At 38.8% G+C, this 10,287-nt stretch overlaps 1 long non-coding RNA gene across 1 annotated transcript; it reads left to right on the forward strand.

The window, feature by feature from the left end:
* The first annotated feature begins 3,085 nt into the window (after positions 1 to 3,085).
* LOC149122669 (uncharacterized) lies at positions 3,086 to 7,929 on the forward strand. Its single transcript, XR_016219337.1, has 3 exons — positions 3,086 to 3,228; positions 6,424 to 6,472; positions 7,197 to 7,929. It is a non-coding gene; the product is annotated as an uncharacterized LOC149122669 (long non-coding RNA).
* The last annotated feature ends 2,358 nt before the right edge of the window (positions 7,930 to 10,287 follow it).

Genomic DNA, 10,287 nt, shown 5'->3' on the forward strand with positions numbered 1-10,287 from the left:
AGTAGAGACAAAGAGAGAGGTCTTCCATCTGCTGGTTCACTCCCCAGATGGCTGCAATGGCTGGAGCTATGGGAGCTATGCTCATCTGAAGCCAGGAGCTAGGAGCTTCTTCTTGGTCTCGCATGTGTGAGCAGGGGCCCAAGGACTTGGGTCATCTGCTGCTGCTATCCCAGGCCATAGCAGAGAGCTGGATTGGAAGAGAAGCAGCCGGGACTGTAACCGCCACCCACATGGGATGCTGGCACTTCAGGCCAGGGCTTTAACTCGCTGCGCCACGGCACCGGCCCCCACAATTTGTTACAGGTCACAGACATTTGGGGCTGCTTCTGAGGATTTTAAACTCAGGATTGCACATCCTCTCAATTTAATGTCCTCTTGCTCTTATTATGGACAACTTTGAACATACTCATCTCTTTGAGTTTCTCCAAGTGCGGTATTGCAGTATAGATATCAGTCAAGTCTCAATTAACAGGCACTTTTTTCAACTTATTGGCTAAACTGTGACAGTCCTCCAGTGGCCATACAGTGCCAAATAAATGCCTTAGCCTGGCAGTTAAGACTCTCAGTACTTACTGATTTCCCATCAGTGCCAGTATTTTGTATAAGACAACCAAGACCGCACTCAATGACAGTACTTTGGCTGTTCTTGAAGTACACAGTGAGCTTGTGGACCTCAAGCCTTTGCTCTTCTCATTGCCTTGATCTAAGGTGCCTCCAGCCCCCTTCCCAAAGCTCAGTTCCCTCACAGCCACTCTGTGATGCCTCCTTCCAATTCTCTATTTGTTTCCCCTACGTCCCTTAGCAGTTTTTCTCCTATATTGCATGTATTTAAATGATATCAGTTCTCCTCTACTAGAATGTAAATCCTTGATTTAAGATTGGCTATTATTTTTAACACGTCTATGCTCTCCACACTACTGGCACTATGCTCACAATAAATGCCCTATAAAGATTCGTTGGGCAAACCTAATATTTCTAAACAGCTGAATCTGGTGGCGTGGAGTTCCAACAAAATATTGGCACTTAGGATGCATTTTGGTTCAATCTTCATATGAACCTCTCAAAAGTGTAATTAAGTTTCCAAACTAATCTCAGTTCCCTCATCAGATGATGATAGTGCATACACTTTCTCCCTTAAAACCTGAAGTGAAATTATCATCAGATGAATGCTGCCCAGTGCTTGGCTCAGGAAACGCCTCAAAGCATGTTAGCAGGACTAATTATAATTATCCTTATTTTGTCTTTCCAGCTGATCATTGAACAATATTTGATATCTCCATTAAGTAGGTTTTTTTATACCATTTGTCATTTCTTCATTTTACGTTTATCATAGAAAGTGATTGCTGGGGCCGGCGCTGTGGCGCAGTATGTTAAAGCCCTGGCCTGCAGTGCTGGCATCCCATATGGGCACTGGTTCAAGACCCGACTGTTCCACTTCCAATCCAGCTCTCTACTACAGCCTAGGAAAGCAGTAGAAGATGGCCCAAGTGCTTGGGCCCCTGCATCTGCATGGGACACCTGGAAAAAGCTCCTGACTCCTGGCTTTGGATCAGCTCAGCTCCAGCTGTTGTGGTCATTTGGGGAGTGAACCAACAGATGGAAGACCTCTCTGTCTCTACCTCACTCTGTAGCTCTTTCAAATAAATAAAATAAATCTTTTAAAAAAAAAAGTGATTGCCAAGATTATCCTGAGAGAATGCCAACAATACAGCTATAGGAGTTTCAGAGTACCTAAAGATCCACATATAAACCACTGCTTTGATTTCCAGTTCCCAGTCTAGCATTTAAGGTGCTTGGAGTGTCCATTCTAATGATTAAAAAGCCTAACAAACAAACAAAAAGAACAACTTTTATTAGATCTGTCATAGAAGTGAGGACACAGAGCAAACTTCTACTCTCACACTCCAGATAAGAGACACAGAACAGCAAAGTCCAGAGAATCATGACTTCAGCAAAAAGCAACAGGCAGGAAGAACCACAGGAAGCAGAGTCAGGGTACAAAGCACGGACCATGATTGGCGAATTGTTCTCCCGCTCAGCACAGACACACCTGGGAGATTTCAAAACTCTAAGGGATCCAGTTATAGGGGGTCCCCACACTCCTGTGTGCTTTCCTTCTAGAAGCTCCACCAGGTTCTCACAGTAAATGTCTGAGAATATATCTCTCCTGTGTCTGGCAGGGGAGAAGACAGGAGGCTTTTGAATTGCACCAGTGTACTCTGTGTTTCTTAATGAAGGCTGCCCTCAGGAGAAACTAGTTAACTAGAGCCTTACCTGCTGGCATTTTAGGAGAGCCTAACTGAAGTGGAGGGAGTGAACTATCTGACCGCAAGAATGCTGCTCTCCCTGCCCTACACCTTCTGAGCACATCAGTAGTAATCTACTCACCAAAGATATGTTTGTGCAGTATTTCATGTTGACCACACTTTCTATTTATACAGATTTATTTATTTTATTTAAAAGGTTGAGTTACAGAGAGAAAGGGAGAGACATAGAGGGAGGGAAGAGAGAGCGAGGGAGTGAGAGAGGGAGGGAGGGAGGGAGAGAGGGAGGGAGAGAGAGTCTTTCAACCTGGCTGACTCCCCAAACGGCTGCGAAGGCCAGAGCTAAGCTGATATAAAGCCAGGAGCCAGGGGCCTCTTTTAGGTCTCCCATGTGGGTACAGGGGTCCAAGGATTTGGCCATCTTCCACTGCTTTCCCAGGCCATTAGCAGGGAGTTGGATTGTAAGTGGGGCAGCCTGGATGTTGGCAATGCAGGTGGAGGCCTTACTCTCTATGCCACAGCACAGGCCCCCCTTTTTCTTTTATAATTGACAAAAATATATCTTTTGCTTTGAAATATTTGTACATTGTGCAGTGACTAAGTCAAACTAATTAGAATGTGCATAACCTCATTTTTTTTTTTTTATTTTTGTGGTGAGAATGATGTAGGCAGGCATACAGAATAAAATTGATCAGGTTTGTGAGCTGGAAGACCACGCCTTCATCACTTCCCTGTATGACCTAATGCCCTACCTGACCACACCTGTGCATCCACCAGCCAATCAGGTTAATTAACCACACCCCTCTGAAAGTAGATTAAAAGCCTGCTCTCTCTTTCTTCTTTTTTGACCTTTTGCCATTGTGGGCTGTGCTGGCCTGCGCCTGCAGTCCGCATGGCCTTCGGGCCACCCGACCCATGCTTCCTGTCCTGCGTGCTCCTCCACGTGGCTGGCTCCTGGTACTCGGTATGAATCCAGATTTAGCTCTCTATTAGATAGGGCCCTCACTATCCTATACATTTCTCCCACTGAATAAAAGCTTAAAACTTACCATGCTGCCGTATTCATTTATGCCGGTATTTAGAATTCTTCTCTGAATATTAGGCAAGAACCCACACAGGCTTATTAATATTGGGAAATTATTAATAAACACACGGTGATATTGCATGGCATCCCATATTCCAATATCAAGAACACTTAAAATGTACTAGCTTAGTGATTTTCAAAAGTATAATGCATTGTTATCAAATATAGTCACCATATTTTTGTACAATAGATCTCTTGAAATTATTTGTCCCAGTTAAATGAAATTAAAGTCCTTTGGCCAATATCTCCCCAAATTTCACCCACCAGCAGGCCCTAGTAACCCTCTTTCTGCTCTCCACAGGTTCAACATTTTAGATTCCAAATATAAATGAAATTATACATTATTTCTTTTTCTGTGCCTAGCTTATTCCACACAAAAAAATACAGGATTTGCTTCATTTTATTTACAGGAGCATAATATTACATTGTGTACACGTACCACATTTTTACTCATTTATCTGTTAAATTGATTCTGTATCTTGGCCATTTTGAATAATCCTTCAATAAACAAGGACATTGAGAAATCTCTTCAACCTACCTTGTTTCCTTAGCATATATACACAGGAGTGAGTTTGCAGGATCATATAGATAAACTATATTGCTTTCCATACTGGCTGTATTAATTTATATTCCTAGCCACTGTTTTTCCTTATCTCTTTATCTTTGTCACACTTGATTTTTTTGTCTTTTGAGAATAGCTATTCTAACAGGTGTGAGGCCATATCTCATTGCAGCTTTAATTTGTATTTCCCTGATGATAGTAAAGTTCATTATTTTTTCATATACCTGTTGGCTATTTTGTATGTCTTCCTTTGAAACAATTTTATTCAGGTCATTTGCACATTAAAAAAAAAAGGTCACTTGTTTGTATTCCTTATCTATTTTGAATATTATCCCTATAGATTGCAAACATTATCTCCAGATCTGTGGGTTGTCTCTACACTCAGTTCCTTGTCTCCTTTGATCCACAGAAAATTTCTAGTTTAATGTAATCCCACTTATCTACCTTTGCTTTTGTTGTCTATGCTTTTGGAGACATATGTCTCTAAAAAAATTGTCCAAACTTATGTCATGGAGCTTTTCAACTATGTTTTTTCCTAGAAATTTACCACCTCAGATCTTATTTGTAAGATTTTAATCTATTGGGGTTAATCTTTAATTTCAATCTCCTGTATGTGAATATCCACTTTTCCTCACACGGTTTATTAAAAAGTCTGTCTTATCTTCATTTTGTGTTCTTAGCATGATCTTCAGTAATCAATTGACTGGGGCTGGCACTGTGGCATAGCTGGTTAGGCCTCTGCCTGCAGTGCCGGCATCCCAAATGGGCGCCAGTTCTAGTCCCGGCTGCTCCTCTTCTGATCCAGCTCTCTGCTATGGCCTGGGAGAGCAGTGGAAGATGGCCCAAGTCCTTGGGCCCCTGCACCCACGTGGGAGGCCCAGAGGAGGCTCCTGGCTCCTGGCTTTGGTTTGGCCCAGCTTCAGCCATTTCAGCCATTTGGGGAGTGAACCAGTGGATGGAGGACTTCTCTCTCTCTCTCTACCTCTGCCTCTCTGTAACTCTGCCTTTCAAATAAATAAATAAATCTTAAAAAAAAATCAATTGGCTGCAAATATGTGAATCCAATTCTGGAATTTTTATTCTGTTCCACTGTCCTGTGTGTATGTTTTATGTCAGTACCATGCTATTTTGATTACTATGGCTTTGTACTATATTTTGAAGTTAGGTAGTATATGTCCTGTTTCTTTTTTTCTTCCTCTTTGTGCAAGATTTATTTGAAAATGCATGTTCTTTTGTATAATTTTTTTCTATGTAAATAATATCCATTGATATTTTGACAGAAACTACATTGAATGCATAGATTACATTGGATAATATGTATATATTAACAATATTAATTCTTCCAGTCCATAAGCATTAGATATCTTTCAATTTAGTTATGTCTTTATTGATGTTTTATAGTTATCACTGTCAGGTTTTTTAAAAATCATCTTTGTTAACTTTTTACTCCTAAATTTTTTGAAACTATTATAAAAGGGATTATTCTCTAGATTTGTTTTTCACACAGTTCATTGTTAGTGCATAGAAATGCTACTGATTTCTGTATATTGACTTTGTGTGCTGAAGCTTTACTGAATTTGTTTATTCATTTTGGTAGTTTTTTTCTGAATTTTTTTAGGGGTTTCAATGAACAGGACGATTTTGTTTGCAAAGAGGAAAAATGTAGTCTTTTCATTTCTGAATTTGATGACTTCTTTTCTTTCTCTTAATTGTTCCAGTTAGGACTTCCGGTAATATGCTGAACAGCAGTGGTAAAAGTGGGTGTCACTGTGTTTTTCTTGACCTCTGAATGAAAAGCTGTCAATCCATTAGTGCATTGTTGGATTTAGTTTGCAAGTATTTTCTTGAGAAATTTTTTTTCATCTATGTTCATCAGGGATATTTGCCCATAAATTTCTTTTCTTATAGGTATCAGGGCAATGCTGGCCTAATAAAATGGGTTTGGAAAATTCCTTTCTTTGAGTATTTTTGGAAGAGTTCTGGAGAGTTGGCATTGTTTTTTCTTTAAGTGTTCAGTAATATTTTTCCCTGATGCTGTCAGCTACTGGGATCTTCTCTGAATAATTTTTTTAATAGATTCAATAGTTTTACTTGCTATTAGTCTGTTCATACTTCCTATTTCCCCATGATTCAGTTTTGGTAGGTTGCATGTGTCTAGGAGTTTATCTATTTCCTCCACATAACCCATTTGTGAGCATAAGATGCTGCTAGTAGTTTCTTATGATTCTTTATATTTCTGCACCATCAGTTGTGATGTTCCTTTTTCATCTCTAATTCTATTTGACCCTTTTTTCTTGGTGTAAGTAAAGGTTTGTTGATTTTGCTTATTTTTTCAAAAACTGAGTTTTGCTGAACTTTTTTTGATGCTATTCTAATTTACTTTGCTTACCTCTTCTCTAATAATTTTTGTTTCTCTCATTTTACTAACTTTGGGCTGTATTTATTCTTTTGCTGGTTTTATGAAATATAGTGTTAGGCTACTCATTTGAGATCTTATTTCTTTCTCCACGTAGGCATTTGCTGCTATGTACTTGATATTGGTAACTGCTTTTGCTGCAATCCGTAAGTTTTTATATGTTGCATTTCTGTCTATCATAAGCCTCAAAAATATTGTAATTAAAAAAATTCTTCTCTGATCCCTTGGTTGTTCAGCATCATGCTGTTTAATTTATAGGCATTTGTGAATTTTCCAAAATTCCTTCTTCCATTGATTTCTAGTTTTATATCATCAGGGTCAGGAAAGATACCTGATTCAAGTTCAATCTTTTCAAATTTAGGACTTGTTGTATGACCTAACATATGATCTATCATGAGAAATGTTTTGTGTGCACTTAACATCAATGTATATTCTGCTGCTGTGGATTGTAATGTTCTGTCTATTTCTGTTGGTCCAATAGTTCTAAAGCGAAATAGAAGTCCAAAGTTTCCTTAGTATTTTTCTGTCTGAATGATCTTTGCATTGTTGTAAGTTAGGTAGAGCCCTAAAGCTCTACTTTTGCCTTGCTCCTAGTTCACCTTCAGTCTATTAATATTTGATTTAGGTAGTTAGGTATCCTGATGCTAGTTGCATTACATTATTACAATTGTTTACATAATTACATTTTATTTATTTATGATTTATCATAATTATATAATATATACCTGGGTATAAAATAACATAAGCAGATAATTTTCACTGCTTACATGAAAAGCTAGGAAGCTGATGCTTCAGGGTTGGACAGCTGGTTTCCACTTACACATGTCCTAAGGCCTAAATTACCTTGTTCCTTTTCAACTTCTTTTCCAGGACCGGGAACCTGGTCTGGCTAGATGTAATCATACACCTGTGAACCTCAAGGAACACCATGACAGAACAGGAGGAAGGCATGTCATCCATTTAGTTACAAGTCTGGGCACCTGACACCAAAGATCCTCAATTCTGTTGTAATGTCCTCATATAGCCATCCCCTCACTTGTAGCCCCAAGCTCCCAGACACCCTCTTCCAGCAGAGCTGTAGTCCTTGGGACTTGGAAGACTGCTACACTCTCATCTACTGACAGATTAAATGTTCTCTTTCCTCCACCCCCCACATTTTTTCTTTTTCTTTTCATTGTCCCTTGGGACAGTGACTAAGCTTTTTGAAGTATAATTACCTTTGCATTTTCACAGTTTATGACTTTAAGTCCATTTTATGTGAGTATGTGCTCATAGTCTCTTTTGGTTTCCACTTGTGTTGAATATCTTTTTCCAACCCTTTACTTCCAGTCTGTGTGTGTCCTTATAGATGAAATGGATCACTTACATGCAGCATACGGCTGGGTCATTTAAAAAAAATCTTTTCAGCCACTGTATACCTTTGAATTTGAGAATAAATATATATCCATAGTTTAGGAACTTATTGATAGGTGAGAACATACTAGCTCCATTTCGTTGATTTTTCAGGGATCAATTTATATTTTCTTTGGTTCTTTGTGCTATTTTCCTTTGTGATTATGTAATTTTTATTCTAGTGCTATACTTTTATCCCTATACTCTATCTTTTGCTATCTACTGTAGATTTTTATTTTGTGACCCCATGAGACCTGAATAAAAGATCTTATATTTATAACAGGCTATTTTATGCTTTTAACAAGTTAAGTTTGAATCCATAAAAAAATTCTATGCTTTTACTCCACCCCTTCACATTTTACTTTTCTGAGGCACAGTTTATATATTTTATATTGCATATCCTGTAGTAAATTATTATAAATGTGATTATTCATATTCTGTCTTTTAAATTTCATCCTTAAGATATATGTGATAGACACACTACCATTACAGCATTAAGTAACCTGAATTTGGTTGCATGCTTCCTTTACTAGTGAGTTTTACACTTTCAGATGTTTTTGTGTTACTTACTAGTTACTTTTCTTGCAGTTTGAAGAGCCCTTGGGAACATGTCTTGCATTACAGGTCTGGTAGTAATAACCTTCCTCTGCTTTTGTGTATATGGGAAAAATTTGTCTTTCATTTCTGAAGGACAGCTTTGCTGAGTGCAGTGTTATGGGATGGATTTTGTTGTTGTTGTTCCTCCATACTTTGAATTTATCATCTTAACCCATTATTGCTTATGAGGTTTCTGTTGAGAAATCTCCAGCAACCTTATTAATCTCCCTTACATGTGATTAACTTGCTTTATCTTGCCGCTTTCAGACTGTCTTTTTTGTCACTGATATTTTAAACATTGATTATAATATGTCCAGGTATAGTCTAGTTTTGCATTGAAACCGATTGAGGATCTTTGACTTTCCTATTTCCAGATAGTTATATCTTTTCCCAGATTTGGAAATTTTCTATTATTTCTCTAAGCTTTTCTTTATTTGAGAGGCAGAAAGAATAGGTACAAACAGGCAGGTGCATATACACACGTACACAAACACACACACACACACACAGATCCAAATACCTATGACAGCCAGGGGCTGGACCAAGGCCAGAGCTTGGACCCAGGGCTCAGTCCAGGTCTCCCGTATGGAGGGCAGGAGCACAAATATTCAGCCGATCTGCTGGTTCTCAGGGTCTTATGAGCAGAAAGCTGGAGTCAGGAGCCAGAAGTCTAATATGGGACATGGACATCCTAAGTGCCAACTGAAGTGCTAGTCCTTATGCCTGCCCCTATTTTATTTTTACCAAAGCCATCTATCTTTTAATCTCTATCTTTTGCTTGAGCTCCTATACTTTACAATTTTGAGTTTTGATGCTATCATCCTAAAAGCTATCTTTATAATTTTTATTAGACTCTCCATTTTTTTTTCTGCTTTATATTTTCAAATAACTTATCTTTGCATTCCCAGATTCTTTCTTCTGGTTTATGAATGCTGCTGTTCATTGCCATCTATTACATTTTTCACTGTATTCATTATATTTTCCAGCTTCTGCTCCAGATTTTATAGTATTTTATTAATTTTCGTCATTAATTTTGGTCTTTCATTGCTTTCCTGTTTCTGTTGAATTCTTTCTATTTTCTTGAAATACACTGAGGTTTCTTTTTTTAAAGTTAATTAATTTATTTGAAAGTCAGAGTTACAGAGAGGGAGAAAGAAAGAGAGAGAGGTCCTTTATCTGCTGGTTCACTCCCCAACTAGCCACAATGGCCAGAGCTGTGCAAATCCAAAGCCAGGAGCCAGGAGCTAGGAGCCAGGAACTTCTTCCGGGTCTTCCACATGGATGCAGGTGCCCAAGGACTTGGGCCATTTTGCACTGCTTTCCGAGGCTATAGCAGAGAGCTGGATTGGAGGTGGAGCAGCCGCGTTTGGAAGAAAAGCAGCTGGGACTTAAAACCCAGCGCCCATATGGGATGCCGGCACCACAGGTAGGGGATTAACCAAGTGAGCCAAGGCGCCGGCCCCAACATTGAGGCTTCTTAAAACAAGTATTTTGAGTTTGCCAATTCCGATCTTATTTAGACAAGGTCATAGTCAAAGTGGAAGTTCTCTCCTCCCTTCAGAGAAAGGCACCTCCTTCTTTGATGGCCCGTTTTTTCCACTGGGATCTCACTCACAGAGATCTTTCATCTTTCATTTAGATTTTTTTTTTTTTCCTTGCCAGAGCATCTTGGCTTTCCATGCCTAAAATACTTTCATGGGCTCTTCAGCCAGATCCAAATGCCTTAAGGCCTTCCACAGCCATGGCAACTCATGACAAGAGCCTGGGGTGATTACTGATGCCATAAACAAGAATGTCAATTGTTAAGTCAACAACAGGAGTCACTGTGCACTTACTCCCCATGTAGGATCTCTGTCTTTAATGTGTTACACAATGTAAATTAATGCTATAACTAGTACTCAAACAGTACTTTACACTTTGTGTTTCTGTGTGGGTGCAAATGGTTTAAAGCTTTACTTAATATATACTAAAT

This window comes from Oryctolagus cuniculus, chromosome 13 (genome assembly GCF_051225735.1).
Source record: "Oryctolagus cuniculus isolate XC-2025 breed Fujian yellow rabbit chromosome 13, ASM5122573v1, whole genome shotgun sequence".
In the NCBI taxonomy this organism is placed as follows: Eukaryota; Metazoa; Chordata; class Mammalia; order Lagomorpha; family Leporidae; genus Oryctolagus; species Oryctolagus cuniculus.